This window comes from Marmota monax, unplaced genomic scaffold (genome assembly GCF_021218885.2).
Source record: "Marmota monax isolate L192 unplaced genomic scaffold, Marmota_monax_Labrador192_F-V1.1 WCK01_AAM20220418_F8-fsc00048, whole genome shotgun sequence".
NCBI classification, from domain to species: Eukaryota; Metazoa; Chordata; class Mammalia; order Rodentia; family Sciuridae; genus Marmota; species Marmota monax.
The window spans coordinates 4,348,004-4,374,428 of NW_026694895.1; the positions used below are offsets into that span (position 1 = coordinate 4,348,004).

The 26,425-nt window shown below is 36.0% G+C and overlaps 1 protein-coding gene across 1 annotated transcript in view; it reads right to left on the reverse strand.

Annotated features, from left to right (window-relative positions):
- The window catches only part of Galnt13 (polypeptide N-acetylgalactosaminyltransferase 13), a 560,314-nt gene extending 537,043 nt beyond the window's left edge, over window positions 1-23,271 (reverse strand). Inside the window, exon 1 of the mRNA XM_046426955.2 lies at window positions 22,901-23,271. The gene's annotated coding sequence lies outside the window, so the exon portion shown is untranslated. The remainder of the gene's footprint in view (window positions 1-22,900) is intronic.
- Between the last annotated feature and the right edge of the window lie 3,154 nt (window positions 23,272-26,425).

Sequence of the window (26,425 nt, forward strand, 5' to 3'; positions counted from 1 at the left end):
ATTCACCTGATTGATATTCCCTTACTATGACATGCCACCATTTATTTCATTTTTAAAGGTAAGCTATCATCAAATATTGTCTACCAAAAAAAAGCGGTGCAAAGAATCTCATGTGTGTATCTTCTGTTGTATTGTTGTTCTTCCCTTCGGATAAAATACACAGATGTGGAACTGCTGGGTTAAATAGCATGAGGCTATAGACCATAGACCATTTTTCCTTTGCTGTGCAGAAGATTTTAATTTAATGTAATCTAGTTTGCCTATTTTATAATACTAAAGTACAAAAGTTTCCTATTTGAACATCCCCAGTATCAGGATAAATTTTACAGTTGCTGCAGCCAGAAACACTCATGACACAGGGTTGGTTCCGGCTTGTGACCCTCTAGAGCTCTAGCTCTCCATATTGTTATGTTTTCACAGTTGTGTGTGCATTGCTGATATTACATGTGTGGAGTTTAATTCCCTTTTAAATGTTTTCCCAAAAAATTGCACCAAAATTAGCCTTGAAATTAAAAAAAAAAAGTTCTTTCTATGAAAAGGCATGGAAGCTGAGCAGCTTCACTCAAATAAGTATTCATTTTTGAAGGAATTAACAGCATCCTTTAAATCTTACCAAGTAACAGTCAAATACTTTGTTGAACGTACAAAAGGAATATAGCCACAAATAGATGGAAGATATGTTAGAGTCTTGTAAATCAGAACACAACAAAGGACTGATTATTATGTGATAGAGGATGCAACTAAAGGCAGTAAACACTACAGAGTCGCCTGAATAATACAAACAGCTCTACCAGGTCTCATTTCTAATTTATGGCAACAATGTGTCAGAATGCCTCACCAACACTGGATATTATTAATCATCTTTTAAAAGTGCCATTTTAATCAACAGTTCTCTTCAATATTCAATTTATTTAAGCCTACCCTTTTTTACTTCCCCAAATCACTTTAGATTTCTTCAGATTCTCACAGGTATAACAACTTTGCTGTTCTGTAGATTTTGTGTTGAGCTCTCAAAATTCATACTAATGCCATTTAGTACAAAGCACCCAATAAACATGTTAGGAGTTTTACTTTGTTTGCCCCAGCAGGTCTCTGATTCACTGAAGTCACAGCTTCACACCCTTTAAACACTACTACATTTTCTTTACTGGTTGATGAGAAGGGAATCTCATGTGAGACAAAAGCTAAACCCTGCTGAGTAAAGATATATGAACTCTTTTCCTTCCCCTCATATTTAAGTCCTGTCATTGTGTCAAAGAATAAAATTAGATTAACTTGGAGTGATTTACTTCACTCCGTCATGTTGGTAGTTACCCTATTTTTTTCTTCTCTTTGAAGTGTATGGAAATCAATTGTCTCTTTGATTTATCCCTCTATTTCCCCAGATATCAAAGCAAACTGATTAATCTATAACTTCCAGGATCATCTTTAATGCTCCCTACCTCCCCCCCACCTCTTCTCTCATTTTCTCCCACTCTTTGAATTTGTCCTTCAAGAAACCTAACCTAATTCCTTACACACTTTCTATTGCAAATATGTTCTGATAAATTATCCTATGATAATTCCAATCATAAGCATGACAAATCAGGATCTTCTGAGAAGTAGAAATATTTAAATGTAATCTATCTGTTGTCCATTATTCAAATTATACCACTATGTAATTCCTCACCAGGTCTGTATGCCATGCCAAATAACATCCCGAATGGTCCCTAACTGAGGACTATATTATCCATCTCTCTTTCTTGACTCATCCAATTCGGGAGAAGTCAGAACTCTTGTTCCTTACCTCAAGTATGTTCTTAGTCAATTCTTTGTTCATTTTACTTTATTTTATTGACTAATTAAGGAACTAGCAAATCAGTTGTTCCAAATATTCAGGAGGCTATTCTTTAACTCTAGTCCCTATCTGCCTGAAGAGAAGAGCTGAACATTTTGCGTCTCTCACTCCTCCCACTCTCCACAAGGAAGAACTAAAGACTGACTTATTATAACTTTTACTTCATTATCTCCTTGCCTCTGAAAAAGTGTGTTCTTTCCTTTTGCATACCCCTATATTTTGACCTGCTCCACTTCCCTGAAGTTATCCTGATTTCATTATACAAAAATTCCTGTTCAAAGACATTTAACCATGACATTTACATGTTCATATATCTAAATCCATAAAACCAACCAGAATGTCTTCAGTTAAGGATCAGCTATGTAAACTATGCTGTGTTATACAATGCTGTTCAGTCCCAAAAATCATGTCTCAAATAATACTAATTAAAAATCTGTCTATATATATGTATATATATATATACATATATATACACAAATATTTAAGATAACAAAATTCTATGGGGAGTAAAGCAGCAATTGTTTAATTATAAATATACATATATATTAAATTGAAAATATTGGAGGACTGACTATTCAGCAAGATATCGAACAGTTATTCTTTTATCGACTAGATGATGTAATTTCTTATCATTTTACATATAAATAATATATAATAATTTCTAATTTTAATTTTCCTTTTCATATTTCTCCTGATTTTTCAAATCTTCTACAAAATATGTAATGCTATAATAAAAAGCATACTAGTTTAAAGATTCAAAGGGAACAACCAAAAAAAAGTATGCAGGTGAAAACAAATATACAACCCCAAATCAGGCAGAACTTCAGCATTAAAAACTGGAAACTAGCATAGAAAAAAATTGGGGCATAAGTAAGCAAAGAGATACAGTTTCTGAAATATCAATAAAATGTATTTAGCTCATGTATTTTTTATGTATTTCACTGAACCTACCAGTTGCCTCCCCAATATCCAATTTCTCCTTCCTTAGCTATTATACATACTTTTATCCTCCTTGGTGGCTGCCTGTCTGAAACATAGAAATAATGTATGGAACTCTAGCAGCTATTTTGAGTACATGAATCTTTGAATGACAGGAAGGATCCAAGATCCATAGTGACATTATAGAGCCATTTTAGCAGACATGGACTATCAATATCAAGACTTCAAGTTTTTTTGAGGGAAAAAAATTCTGATTTCTTTTTTTTTTTTAAGAGAATCAAATTCAACATACACATCATGTTATATTTGTATTCATGCCTAAATTTTACAAAGATTTCTGCAAAATTTCTGGTGATAAAAGGAAATTCAAACATAATATTTCCTTAGTGGAAAAAATAAAAGTCAATAAAATTACGGCATTTTCATTGCAGGGAATATACAAACCTAAAAACTTTCTTGTAAGTTTCAAATTTCTAAACTATCTTATTATCAGGAGATACATAATATAAGAACTTCAAAATTTTATCAAAATATTAATGTAGTCATCCCCCATGGATTTTTCTTTTTACATAATGGTAAATTATATTTTGAAACATTTACATTCATAGAATAAGTATAACTTGCTCCAATTAGTATTCCATTATTGTAGTTGTACATGGTGTGGAATTAAGTTGGTTGTGTATTTTTTTATGAGGATAGAAAAGATATGTTTGATTCATTCTATTGTCTTTCCTATTACCATACCTGCTCCCTTCCCTTCTTACCCCTTTGACTAGTCCAATGAACATCTGGGATGGTATCAAACTAAAAAGTTGCTTCACAACAAAGGAAACGAAATCAAGAATGTGAACAGAACCTACAGAATATGATAAAATCTTTACCACCAGCACCTTAGATAGAGCATTATTCTCCAGGATACAGAGAGAACTCAAAAATTTAACTTGACCAAACAACAAATAACCCAATCAATAAATGGATAAGGGACTGAACAGGCATATCACAAAGAAGAAATACAATTTGTGAAAAAAATATTCAACATATCTAGCAATTAGAGAAATGCAAATCAAAACTATACTGAGATTCCATCTCCAGTCAGAATGGCAATTATCAAGAATATAAGTAACAATAAATGCTGGCGAGGATGTGGGGAAAGAGGTTCACTTATACATTGCTGGTGGGATTGTAACCACTCTGGAAAGCAGTATGAATATTCATTAGAAAACTTAGAATGGAACCACCATTTCACCCAGTTATCCCACTCAGTTTATACCCAAAGGTAGTAAAATCAGCATACTATAGTGACACAGCTATTTCAAAGTTTATAGCAGCTCAATTCACATTAGTAAAGCTATGGAACCAACCTAGGTGTCCTACAACAAATGAATGGATAAAGAAAATGTGGTATATATACACAATACAATATTATTCAGCCATAAAAAGGAATTAAATTATGGCATTTGCCAGTAAATGGATACAATTGGAGAATATCATGCTAAGTAGAATAAACAAGTCCCCAAAATACCAAAGGCAGAATGTTCTCTCTGATATGTGGATGCTAACCTAAGCAAAGGAGAGGAAGGTTAAAAATTCTGATTTCTTTGCCCAGACTGGGTACATACTGAACATAATTCCTAAGTGATATATATTATGTAGTAATTTTCAGGAAAGAGGAAAAAATTTAGTTATCATGAATTTAATGATCATTTGGCTACCATATTAAGGTAAACATGTCAAATCATATTTAAAATGAAGATAGAGGACTTAAGTGGAAATAATTAACATTTGATAAATTAGGATACATTAAAATGACTCAAATAGAAAAATTTATGTTCCATAAAAAATGTTTAGTAGTTTATTATATTTAGTTATATGAAGGATTGTTTTTAAAATTAGATTCCAAGTAACAAAATAACTTCAACAGCAGGAGAGATTACATCATACATTAAAAATGAACTTCCAGGAACTAAGGATGCTTAGATTTATTTTTTTTAAAGTGAACGCTCTTCTGAATACCATTAAACCTAAATTTAGAAGTGCAGCCTTTCGAGCCACAATGTCCAATCAGAAGTGTGGTATGATGATGAGATTAGCATCCTCTTGAACCTATGATTTTGATAGATTTGTGGTGATTATCTTCATAAGAAATTATATTAATATTTTTTATGTCCTCATCACGTTCGAGAAAATGATACAAGGTATCACAAAGAATGATTTAACAGAACATCATTAAATTCATAGCTCTTTCTCCTACTAAATCAATACTGAACAAATTTTTGAAGACATTTATTAAATGAATAGCTACACTGTGGACTTGTAGGCCCCAGGGGAGGTGAGGCGTGTGAGGCTTCCTGGTGAAAAGACTTATAACCTGAAATGGGAGACAGGTTAGGACACAGTTATGACCACAGCGAAGTCAGCACCCGCAATAGGAACACAGCCATGAGAACAGAGAAAACAACGATTCTGCTTGAGGACTTAGGGAAATCCTGTAAAGGGGATTTGCCCATTCAAGCTGATCCTTGAAATGAGGAGACAGGAAGCTCAGGGCTGAAAAGCAGCAGGAGCAAAGCAGCAGACATGGACATCTCTGACATCCACACAACACAGAAGCGATTCAGTGAGTCCTAGACACAGATTAGAAGAGGGTAAAATGAGACAGGAGTCTGTAAAGGTCAACTGGGGTAGATTCCTGGGAAGAGCTCTGAATGATAAGCCAAAGAATCTGAAATGTAACCCATACAGCTTTCAAAGGTTAACAACACTTAGGAATGGCATGCTCAGTCCTTCTAGTGACAATGTGGAATAAGTAATGAACTACACGGTATCGGGCAGCATTATTTTAGAGAAACAGTCATGGGCTTAGATTAAGCACAGCCTTGACTGAGAGCAGGTGGGGTGACAGGAGCTATCCTCATGATCCCTTTCAATCTTAAACTCCACAACTTCTCTCTTTTACCGAGTAGACAAGTTGTGGACACTCTTGGGCCACTCTGGTGAGAACCATAAAGGCATTGCTATTTCAAATATCCAATAAGTTTGACAAAAAGTGCAACTAGTACACAGTCTCTGACTAGCTGACAATGGAATTTAGAGGGGAAAAAAAAATCACATGGAAGATATTATTATAGCAGTGGAAAGGCAGTTTCAGTAATCCTACTGGGAAAGCCAGATAAAAATTTGACTGACCTAAATCCTTTTTGACCTGCATCATTTTCCAAATAGCCTCTACTGCTTTGGAAAGCCCAGGGGACCTATCTGTGCATGTGCAATCTAATTAAATGCATGTAGTCAGGACTTAATCGTATAAGGCATTTTGCTAGATACAGCACAAAAAGAATCCTGTTTGGCTGCTTTTGTATTTACAGTCTAAAGCAGTACAGTTAGATGTAGATATACATCTATAGTTTAGGTTAAAAAAAAAGAATTTTTTTAAAAAACGGTAGAGACAGGTAAAAATATACACATTGGCATTGAATGATTCATGAGCATCAATAAGCAGGACAACTCCCTGATTAGTTCCACTTCAAGGGGAAATACAGTTAAGGATCAGAGAATAAATGCCACTAACCGGATCTCACTCCTGAGACCTACTGAAGGAGAAATAAAAGTGTTGTTCTCTTCAGGTTTAGCAGCACTAAACGACAAGGTCAGTCAAACCATCTGAGGTACAACATGCCACAGGAGTTCTGCGCCCTGAGGAAGGAGAAAGGGGCCAAGCACAACCAGCCTTAGCCTGGAGAGAGGAGTTCCTCTTCTTGTGCCATTCTGAGGAGTACTTTTGGCCTTGTTGGAGGAGATACCAGCATGGGTGTCCACAGAAAAACAGGCACTCCTGAGGTTTCTAACAAGGAAGGTATGAACCTGAACTGAGAAAAGTTTTAAATTGAGGTGCCATGTAAATTTTACCCGAGACTAACTTCATGGATTCTGAGATCAGAGTTCTTAAGTCCTCTGAATGACTTGCTGGATGGCAAACAGCCAAGCATATCAGATCAGAATTCTAGATACTAAAGAAACTCCTGTCCTTGACGCTTCTACAAAATTGTAAACGCACACAAGGTACACTTTGCCTACAAAGTACAGCCATAAGTAACAAGGCAGAAACACACTAAAACACACAGAAAAGTATAAAGTTCTATAAAATAACAGTACCTAATAATATCCTCATATCTCAAAAATTACTAAGAGTGTTCCAATATAAAAATGATCTTTATGGGCTGGAGGTATAGCTTAGTGGTAGAGTGCTTACCTAGCATATGCTAGCTCCTGAGTTCAATCCATAGTACCACCATTAAAAATATAAATAAATAAATAACTGATCTTTATATTTATTTATGGTGAAAAAGGGCCTTTCATGATACAATGCCTGGGCCTTATTTTTTTTTTTTAAATGTAGTGTTATTTTGCAGATGCTCATCCTAAATGAGGAAATAATCCTCAGAAGCAGAAATAAGAAAATCATCTTATTAATAGTATGAGACTTCGGTAAGCCAGTGACTTGACAGAAAGCAAAGGAAAGTGTAGACACAGAGGGAAGAGGGAAAAAAAAAAGTATTTTGCCTAGTAGACCCTGAGTGTGTTAAAAGTGCAAAAGCAGTCAGTAATTGCATGCCATGAGTCTGAACCCATTGCTGAAAACCTGTCTTAAGTATGTGTGTGTCTTAATAGAATTTTGAGAACAGCTGATTTTGCATTTACATAGTACCTTAAAGTAAGTGGATCCCAAAATCTCTAGCCAGATTTATTAGCTGGTTATATATACTGACTGCTTAAGCAGGAATCATTTCATGCACCAATGAAGTACAGTTACTTCTTTATTAAAATCTGGCAACATTTTATTGGTCCACAATTATATACATCCAGTTACTGTGAGATGTAGCCTCTGATCAAATAAAAGTGCATAGGTACTTAGAGAATTACACTAAAATGGTAGATGCATATAATACTATTAAAATCATATAATAAAGCTTTATATTTATATATGATTTAAAAATAACTAGAAAATAACGCACCATCAGTTAAAATATTAGTATTATCAGTGGCAGTTGTAAAATGGGTTGGGGTGGTCATGGGTGAAAGATTTTGAGGATGGATAAAAGGTCATAACTATACAGTAAATCTTGACCAAACACATTGTTACTGAAAATAAAGTGGTTAAAGAAATTAAAAAGTCTATCTGGCAAAACAATTCAGTCCAATAACAGGTAAAAACAAATTCCATAATTAATAAAGGAACTGAAAATCAAGAATAAATCTTAATTCTCATAAAATAAGATCAGTACTTTATAATTAGCTTGAGTGGTACCCATGCACAAAATTGTAGAAGTTCACACTTCAAAACAGCCAGGAAATTCACAAAAATGAAAACCTGATATTGAGTAAGAGCCCATTGGAGAAACACACACTCACAGCATGCATCAGTCCTGCCCTATGAAGGAACAACATTTATTTATTTAGTGCTAGTCAAAAATGCATTGCAAAATTAATCATCTTGATAAATATTTCTGTACCATGGTTTTATATTATAACAATAGAGAACATTTTTGTGAATTACTCACTTCCAGGATATTGTTAAATAAAATTAAAAGTGTTAGACATAAGTTTACTAGATCAATTTTCAGTAGATTCTCATAGTATAAAATAAGTATAGATGGTGCTATTTTGGGCAAGTAGATATAAACACGTAAGAAAATAAGTCAATTGGCTGTCCATGACTTGACATCACTTTGAAAATGGTTAACCTCATGCAAGTACCCATACATGGCAGAAGATGTTACTTGATATTTAAATATTATTCATGTAGAAATTCTTTATAAAGTTATTGAAGTTCATAATAAAGTTTTCTTCTTCATCACTTTTTAAAACATGTATGTCACATAAATCTTCAGAATGGGAAGCAAGACAAGCTCTAAGGAACTACAAACTGAAGACCCAGCATCATTTTCAGGCAGCACTAGAAAATTGTACCAATCAAAATGGAAAGTAATTTCATCATATGTAACATGAAAAGTTTTTGGAACAGATAAACAAAAATACTGTTTAATAATCTTAAAATCATGTGTCATTCTCAGAAAACATGATACAATGTATTCCTTGGCCAGTTTTATTTAAAAAATTAATAAGTACCCTTGTTTACTGAAGATGTTTTTGGAGTTGAGGAAGTTGGAGGTTACACTAAAAATTAGTCCTGGTACACTTTCAACATTCTGCAAATGATTTAGAGATAAATCAAAACAGCATGAAACATCATTAGAGTCCCACAAGCAGTTTATTAATTTATGTATAATTATCATTTGCACAAATTGTTGTGAAGGAAATGATAAACTACCCATGTTCAAAACAACATAGTCTCTTCATGTGATACGCAAAAAGAATTGGAATTCAAATATTTCTAAATGAGAAATCAATTACAATGTTACTTCAAATTGTACTTTCTTCTAATTTAAAAAAAATATCCAATTAAGAATTTATAAGTATGATTAAAAACAAATCAACATCACACACTGAAAATGAAATCTGAATCTCTAAAGAATAAAGATAATGCTTCATCTTTTTCTTTCAGGGATGAAGGCTGAGATGGCAATAGGTTTTAAAGTATTTGCTATTTTTCTACTCATGCAAAAAGCATTTATATTCAGTTATCCTTAGGATGACCCACCTGAGGGAAAAACAGAGTCAAACCTGATCAAGGAACTACATTGCCTCTGTGCAGTGGTGCATGCCTGTAATCCCAGCAGCTCAGCAGGGTGACACAGGAAGATCCTGAGTTCAAAGCCAGCCTCAGCAACTTAGTGAGGCACTTAGAAAATCAGCAAGACCCTGTCTCTAAATAAAATATTAAAAAGGTCTGGGGATATGGCTCAGTGGCACCCCTGGGTTCAATCCTCAAAAAAAGAAAAAAGAAAAGAAAGAAAAAAAAGAAACTATGGGGGAAAAAAAAGAAAAGAAAGAAAGAAAAAAAAGAAAAAAGAAAAGAAAGAAAGAAAAGAAACTATGGGGAAAATGGAGGGTAGCAGTGATGTTGGTATGTCCAAAATAAAGTTAAGGTGCTTATGCCACTATTTCTAAGATAGATGCCTTGTTTTTTGCAAAGTGACATTTTAGTATCAAGCCTTGAGGAAGATATTAAGTTTATCATAAAATGAATACACCTTTGCCTTCACACATTTACTTCCCTTCTCTCTTATATAAGATTTTTAAATAAATACTTCACTAACAATTTTACTGTTTCTGTTTCACTTAGCTTTAATGCTGTCTTTAATTCCTATTTATTATCAATTGGGACCCAATTTTACAGTAACTCCATAACTCTTCCAAGTCTGAGAATTTTATTTAAGAAATAATTTAAGCAGGCCAGATTTACTAGACTCCTGTCACACTAAATATCACAAAAGGACAATGGAAGAAGAGAATAACAACAACTCTCATTTATTGAGCACTTGGTAGGTGATAGGCACAAAAATCAGTATATTGCATGCATAGTCACCTCAACCTTCACATAGTTACAAAATTAGATGAATGGAAATAATAGCTCATAGTGCTGAGAGAATAAATTAGTTACTATTTTGTAAAGTACTTCAGAAAGACTTTCTTGCCCAGTAAGAGACTTGGACTGCTTACGTGTCAGTCATTATGACTAGTAATCTTACTTTAAAAATGAGGCTACTGGGGCCGGACTGCAGCTTCCTGATACAGCACTTGCCTAACATATGTGAGTTATAGGATTGATCTCCAACCCCACAAAAACAAGCAAATAAAAATTTAAAAATAAAGATGTAATAACTAAATTGCATAGACTACTTAATGGTCATGGGTCAGACTGATCGTAGTTGGACATCAGAATCTTCAATTCCATTTGTGTGACAGCAGGTACCATACCACAGACTGAAAATGGGTCTTAAACTGTGTTTTACTGTGTCCTCCTAACTTTTCTCTGTTTCTCTTCTTAGAATCAACGGGTAACTAATATGCTGAAGGGTTCTAATTAATTGCCAAGAACTTCACCTTTACAGATTCACCAAACCATCTGAGAGAACAGGACAAAGCACTTCTACCTATCCCCAACTCACTGTCCAAAAAACTGATCTCCCAGAAAAGGTAAAAGGAAATGACCTAAGAGACACTACAATCACATGTGTCAAAAGAAACTAGATACTCAGATTTAAAGCATGTCTCGATGTTAATTTTTTTCTTATTTTCTCATGTCAGAATTCCCTATCCTTCTATACCACACAATATTATGCTTTAACATAGAAATTATGCTACAGGTAAATTTTGTTCTCAATTTTCCACAAGACATTTTTGTGTTATACATATCTTAAGCTATAAGGGAAAACTTGGAAATTTCCTCACCAACCATCCCGCTATCCCATTTATCTATATAAAACCAATTATGTGTGTATTAGTTTTCTGAACTGATGTTCATAGTTAAAAGATGCTTAAGTATGTAAATACAGAGAGAGAAAAAATTTTCCAACAACCATCAATTTAGAATTTTTTTTTTGTGGGCCCCATCTGTATTCTCAGCTATTCTGTAAGAATAGCTGGCATCTTTAAAGTAACTATTTCTGATAAGCTACAAAATTAAAGTATTAGTCCAAGTGATAAGAGACAGTGAGAACTGCAAGAGCAGCTGCCAACCTAACAGGGCAATATCTGTGCAATGTTAAAATAGCCATGTTTCAGCTACCAATTCTTCTATGAATCTGCAGGCACATCAGGTAATCACAGTAATGGGTATAATTTAATAATGGAGAAGACTATAAAAATCACTGTCTCTATCTGGAAACCACTACAAAATGGTGTTTAAAATTAGTGTTAGGACTGGGGTTGTAGCTCAGTGGTTGAGCACTTGCCTCGCATGCATGAGCCACTGTGTTCAATCCTCAGCACCACATAAAATAAATAAATAAATAAAACAAAGATATTTTTAAAATTGTTTATTGATTTGAAAATGTGCAGGAAAACAAAAGTGAAATGGTGATAGAACCTTTTGAACAATCATCTGGAAATATTGTGCATTTTTTACATCAGTGGAAAAAGTCTAAGGTGATTTTTTTTTAATTATAAAAAAATAAAGACTTGAACAAAAAAACTTCTATGGAAACCCTATTTGGGAAAGAATGATTATAGAGTAATAAAATGCAAGATGCATGATTCTGATTTGAGTGGTAAATTCAGCTAAATACAGCATAAAGAACTAAACTTAAAGGGGTGCAGAAATATTAAGAAGGAAGTGAATACTATAATCTATAGCTAGAAGATATAAGAATTCTAAATACTGATTGGAACTTTATCTAAAGAAATTACGATTCAGTCTATTCTCAATGAAAATGAAAGGCCTCCTTGGTAATTTTCCAAGATGTGATCAGCATAGCTATTGATCAATACCTACCCAGTAGCTAGAGAAATTCTCTATATTTAATTGGCAACCTCTATCAGGTCTTCAGGTCCCCTGTCATCTTGTGGGAGCTCTGTTTTTTTTTTTTTTTTTTTTTTTTTGCTTCTCATTTGAATAAATCTAACTGAAGAAAAAAGGAAAGAAGGAAGGAAGGAAGGAGGGAGGAAAGAAAGAGGAAGAGAGGAAGAAGAAGAAAATAAAGAGAGAAAGGGAGGAAAGGAAGGAAGAAAGTGAGGAAGGAAGAGAGAAGAAAATAAAATGAAAGGCCTACATTAAAAAAAATAAACACAAGGACAAAGAGTGATCACACACACACACACACACACACACACACACACACACGGCTGCATTTTGAAGGTAAGTATTATGAGAGCTCAACAATTTAAATGATGTACTAGAGTTGATTTATAGCACTATCAGGATTAGAATCCAATTCTTTCCTCTTGACCCAAAGAGAGAGTACTGTAGGAAATAACTGATAATGTGTTCAATAATAAAAGATTCAAGTGCTCCTATTTCTTTAAATAATATACCCCTATCTAGTCTCAACCAATCCCTCTGCCCAGAAGAAATCATGTTTAATGTTTTTAGTTTACAATAGAATCCTTAAATTCAGATTATCTTCATGGAACAGGGCGACTCAAAATAGAATCATAGAAATCTGTGCAAATCTGCAATGTCCATGTCCTCTGGAGCATAAACAACATTTAAAAAAAAAATAGAAACATACTTTGACCAAACAAATGGGCCCCTTTTAGACATCTGAATTTTCTCACACCATACTACTAATTTCCCCATACTTTTCCTCCTAATAGGTATTATTACTACTGGTTACTTTGTAAATTTAATAACCATATTTTACTGCTGTTTTTCAAATTAAACTACAGACACTCTCTCTTGAGAACCATTTTGCAATATGCTGATATTCTAATTCCTATCCTTCCACTGATTTCTCCCCAATTCTCATAACCGACATGCAACCTCTACCACCTGTATGTTTACTGTGGCGTTGCCAAGGTCAATAATGTTTTCATTTTGTTCTGCAGTCATAAGTATCTTCACATTTTACCTGAAGATTGACTTAAAGTCAATCAAATCTTGAAATTTAGTAAATACCACTTCACAGCCAACTGACATTCTCTGATTATTTCCCTGTCTTACATTTTACTTTGTTTTTCTGGAATTTCTACCTGTTTCTTCCTCATATTACTTTTCATTTTCTTTCCAAATATTCATTAAACATTAAATATTCAAAGGGAGGGACAAAGGTGCCTCTCTTGGTCCCATATCCTACCACCAAGTAAAACCCTCGATTTTCTTAAACCAATCCTACATCATATGAAACAACATACTGGACCTACTCCATAGCTATCTTGCCAAGTGTTTCTCACTTAATTATACTTTGTATAATCTAATAAATAGATATAAATGTATTTTAAATATAAACATATATTTATATCTATTTTAAATAAATATATATAATTATACAGCCTCCTCTAACTATGTTGTAAGGTTATATCTGAGGAAAATATCCTTTATTTATCTTTGTCCTCCCAATGCACTTGATATTTTGATGTGATATGGAATTTGAATTGCAAATCATCTTCCTTCAGAAATTTGAGATTTATCCTTTTAATTCTTTCACACTTGCTCTGTATTTTTGTTTTCTTATTAGAACTCCAATTAGTAGGAGGTTGACTTCATGAAGACTCACCATGTCTTTTATATTTTTTGTTTGTTTGCATTATTGAGATTATTTCTGTATTTGAAATTCCAAATTTTATCTCACCTACTGATTTGAAAATATTTAATTTCCAGAAGTGTGTCTTATTAATTTATTGTTACTTTTCCACATCATCCCCTTTACTATAAATGCAATCTTTCTTGAATCCCTCCAGAAATACATTCTCTTTTTACCTTTTATGAAGCCTTAATTATATGTTCCTTACATGGTCATTTTGTTGGTGCTAGTGCTCATTTACCTTGGTCTTTCATTATTTTTGTTTTTATATTGTAAATGTCTCAAAATTTTTTCTGAAATTATTTCTTAAATGACTGGTGATTCTTGGTTGCTATTTTATATTTCAGAATACAGATGGAACAGAAAATTCTGGGTCCTCTATATTTGAATAGACATATTGATTAGAAGGTTTTGCTTTGAGATAAGGAAGAATCTAATCACGAGGCTTAAGGACACTAAGTGTCATAATAAGGGGGGTTTTATTCTATGGGTCTAAAACCAATCCCTCTTTTCCCCATCATCCCTTGACAGTACATATAATGTCATTAGGGGCATTTCAGTGGCACACAGAGAAAAATTTGCTGTTTACTTCAGGAAACAGCACTGGCGAATAAAAGACTGTGTCAATTCCATGTAAACATGTTTGATTATTTTGTTTCAGCCTTAATACCTCATTTCTGCCCTCCATTTTTCTTGGCATTACTGAGCCTCAAATCCTTGGGGAACTGTTAATGGCAGTATACTCCTTTCTCAAATACAGGCCCCTCTCCAGACCCTAGGTAGACTCCAGTGCCCTACTTTACTGTATCCAATAAAAAAAGTTTCACATATTTTTAAGTAAAGGAAGTAAAGATATTTCTCAAAAGTAAAAGGTATTCCTCTTAAAATGGATACTCCCAAAGCTAAAGTAACTATCCTTAAAACATCTAAAATGAAACAAACCTAAGAACAAACAAAATCATTACGCTGTTGTAAATCACCGTTACCACAATGGCAATAATGTTCAGAATGATTCCAACAAGGCTTTCTGTTGAAATAACTGCAAATTGCCCATTTGCACCAATCTTAAGGCACATGGGGTAAAACTAGTTATCACTGATTTCACATTTCTGAGACATCTTTGTCTTTTTTCTGGAGAATGAAATTAACATTCTCTAAAAAAAAAAAAAAGATTCATTGAATTTCCAAATTATTTAATGAGATAGTTGCAAATATCTACATTTGTAGAGGTTATTTTTCTTTACAAAAGGAATGGAAATGATGCATACATGTTATTCTACTTGAATTAGGATTTTATATAGATAATAAGAATTTGTGCATTGTGGAAGCAAAATGGGCCTATTGTGGTCTGCAACAGCAAATGAAGTGTCTCATAACTAGCAATTCAATGTGTTAATTCAGCTGCACCATCCAATTACCTACAATTCATCTCAACTTAGTGCACAACAATAAAAGTCTTTTAAAAAGCTATGATAAAAATGGTTGTTCTAGGTTACCAAATAGGGAAAATATTATCTTTCTCCTTAAGTCTGGGAGTGGGAGCCACTGAACATAAATTATTAAACTTTTTCATCACAATCTATAAATTTGATAATGAATTCCTGACATGAATTCAATAATCTAGAGTTAGTAATGAAATATATATTAGTTGTTTTACAAGGAAAATCTGACCAAGGAATGAGAGAACTGTGTGTCAACTGAAATTGGCATCCCCTCAAAAAGCACAGCATTCCTTTAGAGCCACAGGCCTGCCAAATGGCAACTGACCACAGGGCCCAGGCACACAGTTCTAAAAGTAGACAAAGGTAATGAGATATGAATTTAGCATCCCAGCCTCCTGCTAAATGACCCAGATGCAAGAGCAATAGAGCCTGTCTTACCTATGCAGAGACTAAATGGTGAAATGAACAGAAGTTCTTTCTTATTTACTCACTTTAACACAATCAGAGCACCAGTAGATAATTCTGTTATGCTATGTGAGAATGTGTTAAACCATAGAAGACAGACACTTCACGTAAAGAGCATCAGGAAGAAGGAAGTGCGAACAAAGGAAAAGATATGGGGAGAAGAAAAATAATATTGAGAAATGACAAACAGAATTCACCTAAGAAGAAAACACAGACACATTCTTAAAATCTACAGGCTATGGATAATATATGAATCATGGTAAGTGACAGGCTAGTTTCTACTGTTTCTCAGGATAAGTGACCAATGGTCTCCTTTGAGAATAAACTATAAGGAGTCAAAAGAAACATGAGCCTGAGGATTCAGAAAAAGATGTAGACTTGCTATGAAAAAAAAAGAGAAGAGATTATACTGAGTCTGGAAATTAGGATAGCCAATAATATCATAAATCCTCTTTTGTAATTTGAAAATTTCAGAGAATTTGGAAATTACATAATTTCTAAGTGTAGAATTTTATTTAAAAAACAGATTTGTGGAGTGACTCACTATTTGGAGTATGGAATTCAGATAATTTACATATTCTGATATCAGTATAAAATAAAATTTATCTTAGAGAAGACTAAAGAAAAGAACTATGAAAAGACTTAGTGAATTAAACAAAAATACCAAATAGCAGAAGGTCTCTCAAAGTCAACCAAATGTCAAGAGTAAGGACAAAATACACGACATCAAATTTTAACACACTGATTATTTACATACTTGAGAAAAATCCAGAAACTTCAGTAGGACTTTACAAATCATTTCATAAATATGAATATTTTCCAATGTAATATAAGATATTGTCAGGAGTATTTCAAGGAAACAAACTATTTCTTGTTTTCTTCACTTATAGACAAATATCTTAGTATGGATCTTCTTTACAAAGATTGGGGTGCACTGATTCCAGGAAGGACAGACTAAGAAGTTCATGTGACACTTCTTTTGATTTCTTCTTGCTTCATTCCTTGTCTCAGGACATAGACTGGTACCATCTTGGTGAGAATGGTATATGATTAACTACTGCAAAGGAACAAATCATCTTCAATCCTCCAATCATCCGCAGATATTGATGTAGTAAGCTAAGGCTGAAGCAACTACTAGCATCTTACCTAAGTCTAAATCATATTACCCAGACTGACAGCTAGACACACAATGGATGCAGCTGTTAGTACTATGTGTCATTACATCAAGGTTATGAAAACTATGTTGGTCTGTGGTGTGTGGGCACCAGGGGCAAGTAGAATGCCATAGTGTTTCAGAATAAAAAGAGTGCCTGAGTACAGTGTACAGAATAAAATTTTCTGTGATGGAATTTCCAGCAGTTGTCTAAAGTTGTTAAATTAGAAATATAAGTGCAATGAGGAAAATGTATAGAGAGCTAAATTTATTCTGTTGAAAGAATTATTCTTTATTTTGAGATTCAGTTCTTCCATCAGAATCGGTGTTAAAATGTCCACTCTTATAAAATTATGGTAATGTAGGAGACTTTTAAAATTATTCTTACTGTGGAAAAGAAAATGTTCACATGGAGGTTGGCACTTCATTTTAAAAAAATTTTATTAGTGAAAATGTCAGACTGAAAACTGTTAGAATGCTGGGTTCAGACAGAAAGAACTGGTGTCATCCTTGGCCCTAACACATATTAGCTATGTGATTCTGAGCAGGTATGTCCTTATTCATACAAGGGGATAATAATTATACATATTATATACAAATGTAAATCTGTCTGATATTTACTAATCACAGTATAAGTACAAAGCAATCAATTTTATAATTCACCATTTTATCTCCCTCATAAATAAGTTAGAAAGAAATAGCTCCTTGTGTATTTTGTTTCATTTTTTCTTTCTTTAAAGTAATGGTTGGTTGCATTGAGGTCTTAATAGTCATATAAATCTCACCATATCTGAAACTAATTATGTAATAAAAACCTCAAGAGTAAATTAAGTCAGTTATTATGCTTCTGATCTACAAGAAGCTACATAATACTCCTCATATGTCAAAATCCATTTTATTAACAAAAAGAGAGATGCTTTGCTTATAAAATCAAGGCAATTAATATAAGGCAAGAGGCTAAGTTGACATTTACAACTATCTCTGTGGTGTAGTTTGGGCAATTTTTTGATTGAGCAGGCTGTGCTTTAAATTCTCTCTGTTTACAGTGGATACCCGCCACATGTATCATGCACACCAAAGTGCCAACAAACAGTTTAATCACACTCTCCCTGTAATGTTCTGCAAGAGCTTAAATAAGATTTAAGCAACAATTCAATGTAATGTAGTGCATGAAACAGAATCCCAATTAATCCCCCATCAAGTTAAAACCCTGATATGATACACCTTGGACAGCTCCCATCTATGTTAACAATAAGCACTTCTTTAATAAAAAATACAGAAGAAATCTGAGCAATTAATATGGCCAGTATGTCAAATTAAATCACGTACCACATAAAGTAACCACAAATATGATCACCTCCATGAAAATCACTACTCTTCCTATATCACTCTCAAGATCTTGGGATGATTAACCATTAACATGGCACTACTTCAAACAAGTGATGTTTTGAATCTTGTAAATGAATTGTGAAGGGTAGGAGATTTTAATAGGGTAGACATTAAGAAAGAACCTGATAGTTTGGGAAGACTATAATCATATGGATATTTTTGCAAACTTGGGCCCTTGGGGGAAAATAATGTATCCCTACATTAATTTATAATTTGAATTTTAAACCCCATCAACCTCTCAATAAATTTTAAAAGGTAAAAATCATCTACTTAAATAAATACGTCCCAAGATATACTAAGAAATTAAACCCAGAAAACTCAGCCAAAATGAATTTAGGGACACAGTCAGAATCATGCATCTGCAATCATTTTTTAGTAATCAAAGTAAGACCAATTAAATATGTTATTATAAATATACTGCACTGAAAACAGACATAGGCCTAAATATGAATCAAAAAGAAACAAATATCAAATAAATAAAGTCCATGGTTTATACTGCTGCTCTCAAAGATAAGTACTTATAATGCTCCAAATAGATGGCCAACTATGACTGAATTAATGTGCATTCATTTTCATAAATGTCCTTGAATTCTCTAAGTATGAAATTTCACACTGGAAGGCCAGATTCTTCAAAAACATGTATGCTGGTTACTGAGTGGCAAAAGTTCTTAATTAAACAACATATCTTAAGGTAGAAATTGTAAATAGAAATCTAATCTGTTGAAATGAAAAAGGAAAAAAAAAAAAAAAAAAAAAACATGGTTTATTAAAGCAGGCAGTGCCAGATCTTTAAATGTAGTTTGTGGTTTCAAACATATGCCTGGTGGTGGGGGTAGGGGGTGTCTAAATGCATTGTTTGGGGAAGGTGGTAGCCTTAAAAAAATCATCAAAGACAATTCTTGAGTCAATATGAGTACATATATTTAGGTCTCGATTTGGTGTTTCACATGTGTAAATCTGATTATAAAAGTAGAAGGATGAGTGTAAAACCAATGCCTGGTTAAAATCCTCAGATAAGTACACATATGGTCATTAAGACCTCAAAGTAGTGATCCTGTTAGAACCCATTTCATATATCTACATGGTTCTGATGGGAGGGACCCCAGAAAGGTGATGTATTAAAAGTTACAGTTAACAATGTGTTGTTTAGTTCAAGGGTTGTCACTTGAGAATATGATGGCTAATCAGGCAAATTAATTTAAAGGACACAACTACTAAAATTGTCTACTTTCATAAAGTGCAAAGAATACTTATGAAAAACATGTAGCTTTGCAGTCATTTTACATGGTAGGTGTTAATTCTGCTCAAGTTTTACTCTGAATTGTTTTGTTCTATTCATTTTCCAATTAACAAGAACAAAAATATCCTTTTTATTCATTTTTTTTACTTTTTCTCTTTTATTCTTCCTAAAACACCAAAGGTTTTGTAAGCCCACAATCTTTACTACATGTTACAACTATCACTGTTAATAATCAAGTCTGCATGATAGAAATTTATTTCATTTTGATATTACTGTTTAACCTAAAATGGATGCACATTAATTAAAAAGTTAAATATGTATGTTAAATCAGTAAGAAATTAGAAGTCATCTCACCCAATATCAGAATTCCTAGTTTGATTCTCCTTGCTATTTTTAAATACAAAAAATTGGGAAGGAGAGAATACTAAATAATTTGCAAGTAATCCTTTTAAAGGCAAATTGCCTTGAATGTCCTCCTGCACAATACTCATGGTAAGTCCCCAACTGTTTTAAGAGGTGGCTAACATATCAACAAAAAAGAAATACAGCAGCCCATGGATCACTACTAAAACATCGAATGAGGAGGCACTGTGTTTCCAGGAATTTCAGCAAATTTGTATATGCATTAGGTATCACACCACTGATAAGTATTTCAAGTAGTAAAAGAATCTACAAATTATTTAAGGTGATTCAATTTATAATCCTCAAAATTTTAAACTGATACATCTATTCTTTTCATTAAAAAGAGAACTTTTCACCTGTTAAAAGTCAAACAAAAAATATTCACCCCAGTATGATGTTATATCTCAATTTACTTTAGGTATGAAGGCTGAGAGATGCTACCTATAAGAGCCTCTAAATTCATTTCTTAAAAAAAAAAAAATACCAGTCAAGTTAAAGAGTTGCAAAGAGGAGAAAACTCAAGCAATGAGATGAGTTGGAAAGAAGCATAACTTCTATTTCAACCTATCTTTTACTCGTCTTCAATTCCTATTCATAGAAGCCTAAATGAAACAGAAAAAAAAAAGAGGGGGGGGGAGGTAGAATTCAACTTCAAGTGTATAGGCTCATTAGCATAACTGGGTGACTTGGAAGTCTATAATCAGCTGCATGCTAATCAATCAACCAACAAGTTTTCATTAAACACATACTGGCTTTCCCACATTACCCTAGGGTCTGCATATCAGAGGCAGCATCTGGTTCTTTCTACTCTAGACTTTCTGATCCAGAATTAATCTACACCAGCAACATCCTATAATTCCTTTGAAAAAAGCTTTCTTTTCCTCTCTCCAAACCTGATCTGAAACACAGTGCCCCTATTTAAGCAAGTAGCATAAGCCCTGGAATGGGATGAACATCATAGAAATGGTGAATTAAAAGCATTTATTTGAACAAGCAGGAACAGCCAGGGAAATTCTCAATGGAGTTGAAAGTGGGCAGGGTCATAAGAAAGAGATGTGAAATCCTGGTTTATGGCAAATGACACAGAGGAATGCATGTTTTATGTTCAAAGTCTGCCTTAGGCTATGAAAATTCTCCACATCTATCTACCTATGAAGTCAAACAAACAGGGTTCCCATATGAAGGTTCTACTTCTGCAGGAAAGGAGGCATTTGTAGCGATCAGGGGAAAGGAAAGATTAATAATGCAATGCAAAAGTTGGTCAGGAAAAAGAGAGGACATGAGTAACAGAAGAAAAAAGAAAAAAAAAGAAGGTGAGAAGTCCAAAGTAAATCATCAATAGGTCGACCTTACTTTTCAGTATTCTCAGCCAGCAGGTTTCTTTAACACTAGAGGGCATGAAAGCAAACAAGCCAAGAAAAGGGAAGACTTGGGGCTGGTGGAGAGAGAGGAGACCTAAGCAAAGGCATATTTCACATAAAGCTGGAATTTTTGGAAACCGCAAAGAAACCTGAAATTTCAAGGCATTAGGGTCAGCAAGTACCTTCAGCAAGGCAAATAAAATTTCTGGTAAGCCTGACGATGATCTCTCTCAGGTTCATTGCTCTCCTAAAAACTCAATGAGTGGAAGGCAATTTAATTCAGGCATGCCTGCTTGGTCCCCAAAGCTCCGCTCAGCTGCTAGTAACCCCTTTGCTTCAGGAAGGCTCTTACCCTTTGAAATTAGTTTTCCCTGAACCCCAAATGTTCTATGTCTGCCCACACTAACTCTTCTCCTGCAGCTGCCTCTAAAGCTGGAGATGTAGACTCTCCCCCTGGAAATTCAACTCACCTTAGTCAAAAAAAAAAAAGTGAGGGGTACAGCAAGAGGGGCTTATGCAGTTTTCTAGTCCGAACCAGCAGCATCAGTGCACTTGGGTTCCCAGCAGCACAGGGCCCTCCAACCCTGGGTAGGGAAGCTAGTCCGACGCCCTCCACTTTGCCCCTTGAGCTCCTCATTCAGCTCTGACAGCTTTGACAAGGGCAAACTGCCTCCAACCTGTGTCCTCCCGGGCCCAGATCAGAGGTCTCAGCACCTGGAAGTGCCCAGAAGATGAGTGCTCCCCTGACCAAACGCTTCAGGATTTGGGGGAAAGGGGACGACAGAGTAGTAAGACAGAGATGGGCAGCGAGAAGCAGAAATAGAGAAAAAAAAAATGCTGCAAGACGGAGAGACATGCAAAGAGAATTACAGAAACACAAAGCTATCCCAAGAACGACAAGGGGAAACAGAACGAAAGAAAAACAGATACAGGTCTGAGTGCAGAAGGTATCAAAAACCAGAGTCTGACAGACAGAAACTGAGTGAGAGAGACACACACGGAAAGAATGAGAGGTGTCTGAGCACTGAAAGAGGTAAAGAGAGGCAGAAAACGAGGCAGGCTGACGTCCAGAGAGACACTCAGGAACCAGAGTGTGCCGGGTGTCCGATGGAGAAACAATGTAGGCACCTCAAACCTGAGCTTCCCGCAGCTGGTGGGAGAAAGTTGTCCGAACCAGGAGACCGATCTGCCCCCGCTGCTGAACGCCGCCAGGGAGCAGATGGGGGACCCCAACCACCTCAGCTCGGCGGTGTAGCGGAAAAAAGCCCAGCTAAGGGAGGGTAGAGACAGAAAGTTCCGAGCCTCTGGATTCTCCCGCAGCACCTGCAGCCTCGAGCAAGCGTACTCCTAGATCCCAGGAGACCGCCTCGCCAGGTCCGCCCGCGCCCTTTCCCCTGCCCTGGGTTCTGCTCCGTACCCTCCTGGCACTCGCTGGCAGACTTTGAGGCACCCAGCTCCGGCACTCCGGCAGACGGAGGGGGCTCGTCCCAGACTGTCACGAAGAGAGGGAGCGAAAGAGAGAGACGGAGACCTGCTATCGTGGCCAAGGATCCCACGAAGAGAGAAGGGCGGTCCACGCTCTGGATTCAGCCTCCGATCAAGCCCGGCAGGCGCCGACCAGCTGCACCGAGTACACTGCTCACCAAGCCGGCGCTCACCTGGATACCGCGCTGGCCCGAGAGTGCCGCTCGGTGCGCAGCCCCAGCTCCCGCCCGCGCTCTTTTCACACTTCCTCTCAAACCGTGCAAGCCGGCTCCGGCCTCGGCCAGCCCCAGAGAGGCGCCCTCATAGCGCAACGGCGGGCGGTAGGACTCCGCGAGCGCGCCCAGAGCGGGCGCCAAGGCCGAGGAGGCACGAAGACCGAGTGAGGACTCCTAGCACATTGTCACCTCGGCAGAGCCACAGCCGCCGCCTGGTCACTTCGCCCCGGCCCCCGCCCCCCTCCCACCCCAGCCCGCCGTCTCCTCCCAGCCCCTCCTCCTCGCGCGGTCCCTCCCCCTCTCGTAGCCCCAGCCCAGAGGCCTCTCACTGGGCTAGTATCATTTACGTAACCAGCACCCCCAGCCCTCCTCCCTCCTGGCTCCTGCTCCTCCCCGAGCTGAGGCAGTGCGCACCAAGCGCGCTCCAGCTGCTCCTGGAGCTGCCGCTCCTGCGATGTGCACAAGTCCCGCGATACTTGGCAGGCACGGCCCCCAAGAGCGACTGTGGGGTCAGCTTGTCGTGCTGGAGAGAGCCTGGCGACCCCCGACCACTCTGAGGCCAAAGGGTGCAAAATCCGGCTTGCACACACTGCCTTCGCCCAATGCGCCAGCGAGCCTCTTAGTGGGGAGCTAGGGGAAGTTCCAGCAACCCCACCCTTGCCATGGGCTCTGCGGTAGAGTGATGCTAGGAGAAACTTAAGGTTTGGGCTCTCATGTACAAACTGAAAAGACGAAAAGACTTGACCTCTTGTCCATCATGGATCATGCACTCTGACAGGATTCACCTGGATTTTTTTTTTTTTTTTCCCCTGTTTGGCATCCTTAGCTGCTACTGCCACCGAATGTTCTATAAGAGCACTGGAAACGCAGAGCACTTCGGTGTACTCTTAAATATTTTAGGTTGAGGTAAAGAAAAAAGTGGGGCTTTGAATTCCTTTCTCAGTGAGGAAGGTGCGATAGTTAACACAGACTGGTATACATATCTAAGTACCTGAACGCTTGCATGTTTTAATGTGTAGCATAGCAGCAAATTCAGCGTACTAAATGCTATTAAATTAAATGTAAGGAAGGATTGTCATACATCATAAGACCAGGAATCTTGGAAATTTCTATTTATTTAGCTTATGAATTCCATTTCTGCTATGAGATCACTTAGCTCTGTATGGCATGTTGAGAAAAGCTATGGACCAGCAGGTTTAAGATTCAGGTACTGTTAATATTTGGAAGACTTAGGACTAATGCCCAATGCCATTAGGAGGAACTCTTTTAGGAAATTGGGATTGCTTTGTTCAAATCTCTGCTTTCTCATTTATTCACTGTTGGCTCTTGGTTAGTTTTGGCCCATGACTTTTTTCAGTCTGTTTCCTTATTTGTAAGGAGTGACAAAGAACCTTTCTTCTTTTCACAGTGTCTTGTCATGTGACTTATGGTTTATTTTGCAGAGTTGGAAGGGGATATAACAGCTACTTCAAAAGTATTAAGAACTATTTTGTACAAACTTGATACTATCTCCAAGGAGTATGTTCATGATCATCTTGATTATATTAAGTAAAGGCAATGTCTAGAAATGTTGGCTTTATATCTTTTTGTGAATCAATTATTAATTTAAATAGGTATACTAACGACATTTAATGTCTCTTCCCACATCGTCTCTTCTGCCTCTCCTATACTACCATGGATTATGGAACATCAGCAGGACATCTATGGGGTCACACCTATTTGGAATACAGAGGCATCTTTAGTCCCAGAGTTCCAAATTATACTGGGCAGCAAAATGAAACCCTGACTCAAAAGCAAAACAAACATTAATATTTATGAAACATGTACCAGAGGTGCTGTCTTAGCCAACTTTTTCACCACTGTGACTAAAGGACCAGTCCAGAACAACTGTAGAGGAGAAAAGTTTTCTTTAAGGGCTGACAGTTTCAGAGGCCTCAGTCCATAAATGGCTGGCTCCATTTCTCAGAGCTCAAGGTTAGGCAGGATATCATGGTGGAAGATTGAGGCAGAGGGAAGCAGCTCACTTGATGATCAGGAAGCAGAGAGAGAGTGACTCCACTCTTCAAATACAAAATATATACCCCATAGCCACACCCACAATGAACCAATTCCTCCAGCCACATCCCATGTATCTCCAGTTACCTCTCAATTAATCCCTTCAGGGATTAATTCACTAATTAAGTTAAGGCTATAGCTTAATCATTTATCCTCCAAACCTTGCATTGTCTCACATATGTGCTTTTGGGGGACATCTTACATCCAGACCATAACAGGTGCTTTAATGCATGTGTGAGGGCATAGGATCTCACTCATAACACCACAAATCTTGGGAATTTCAATTTATTTAGCTTATGACTTCCAGTTCTGCTGTAAAATCACTTACCTCTATGTGGCATGTTAAGAAAAGCTATGGGCCAGCAAGCAAAAGTTTGGAGTTCTAATTCTGGCACATCCATTTATCAGTCGTATGTCCTCAGAAGTCATATGAGCCCCATCCTTACGTTCTTCATCTCAGTAAAATGGAGCTATCCCATTTTCAATCTTTGTAGTGATATTTAACTTCAGTGGCATAAGTTATATGTGTAACTGGGTATTTATATAGCACCAAAGTGTCTCCCTGGAAATTATTAGATTTTGCTGAATAACACACCATCTCAAAACACATTAGTCTAAATCAGTAAACATCTACAATGTCTGAAAATCTGCAGGTTTTCAAATAAGTTTTCTGTCCTGGCTGGCTCAGTTTGGGTCATCTATGTCTTGACAGGCACTTGTGGCCCTTTTTTAATCTACTATGATCTACCATGGAGTCTAAACTACAGGAGAATAACAAATTACTTGCAGTCAGTAAATCTTGTAAACATCACTTTAAGTCGTGAAAATCACCAACAATGAGACGAACATTAATGATTGAAATACTGAAAAGTAGGCCATATTACTTAGTGTTCCAGAACCCCCAAAATGTGTAGTAGAATATAATTCTGAGGAAGTAAAGAGAAACCCAAATTAAGGGGAATTCTACAACATATCTTGTCTGTACTTTTAAAAATGTCACTGTGATAAAAATCAAGGAAAAGCCGAGGAGCTACTCTAGACTGGAGGTGATTAAAAATATGAGAAGAACTACTAACTACAATGTGTAATACAGAAATAGATACTGAACTTGGGGGAAAATAGCTATAAAGGACACTATTAGTACAATTTGCAAATATTATTCTATATTTTAATGATTTATATTTAATTTGTTATAAACTATAAATAGTTTTATATCAGCATTAAATGCCCTAATGTTGATAAATTTACTATACTATCTATGAGAAAATGCTTGATCTTAAGGAATGTATAAGGAAATATTT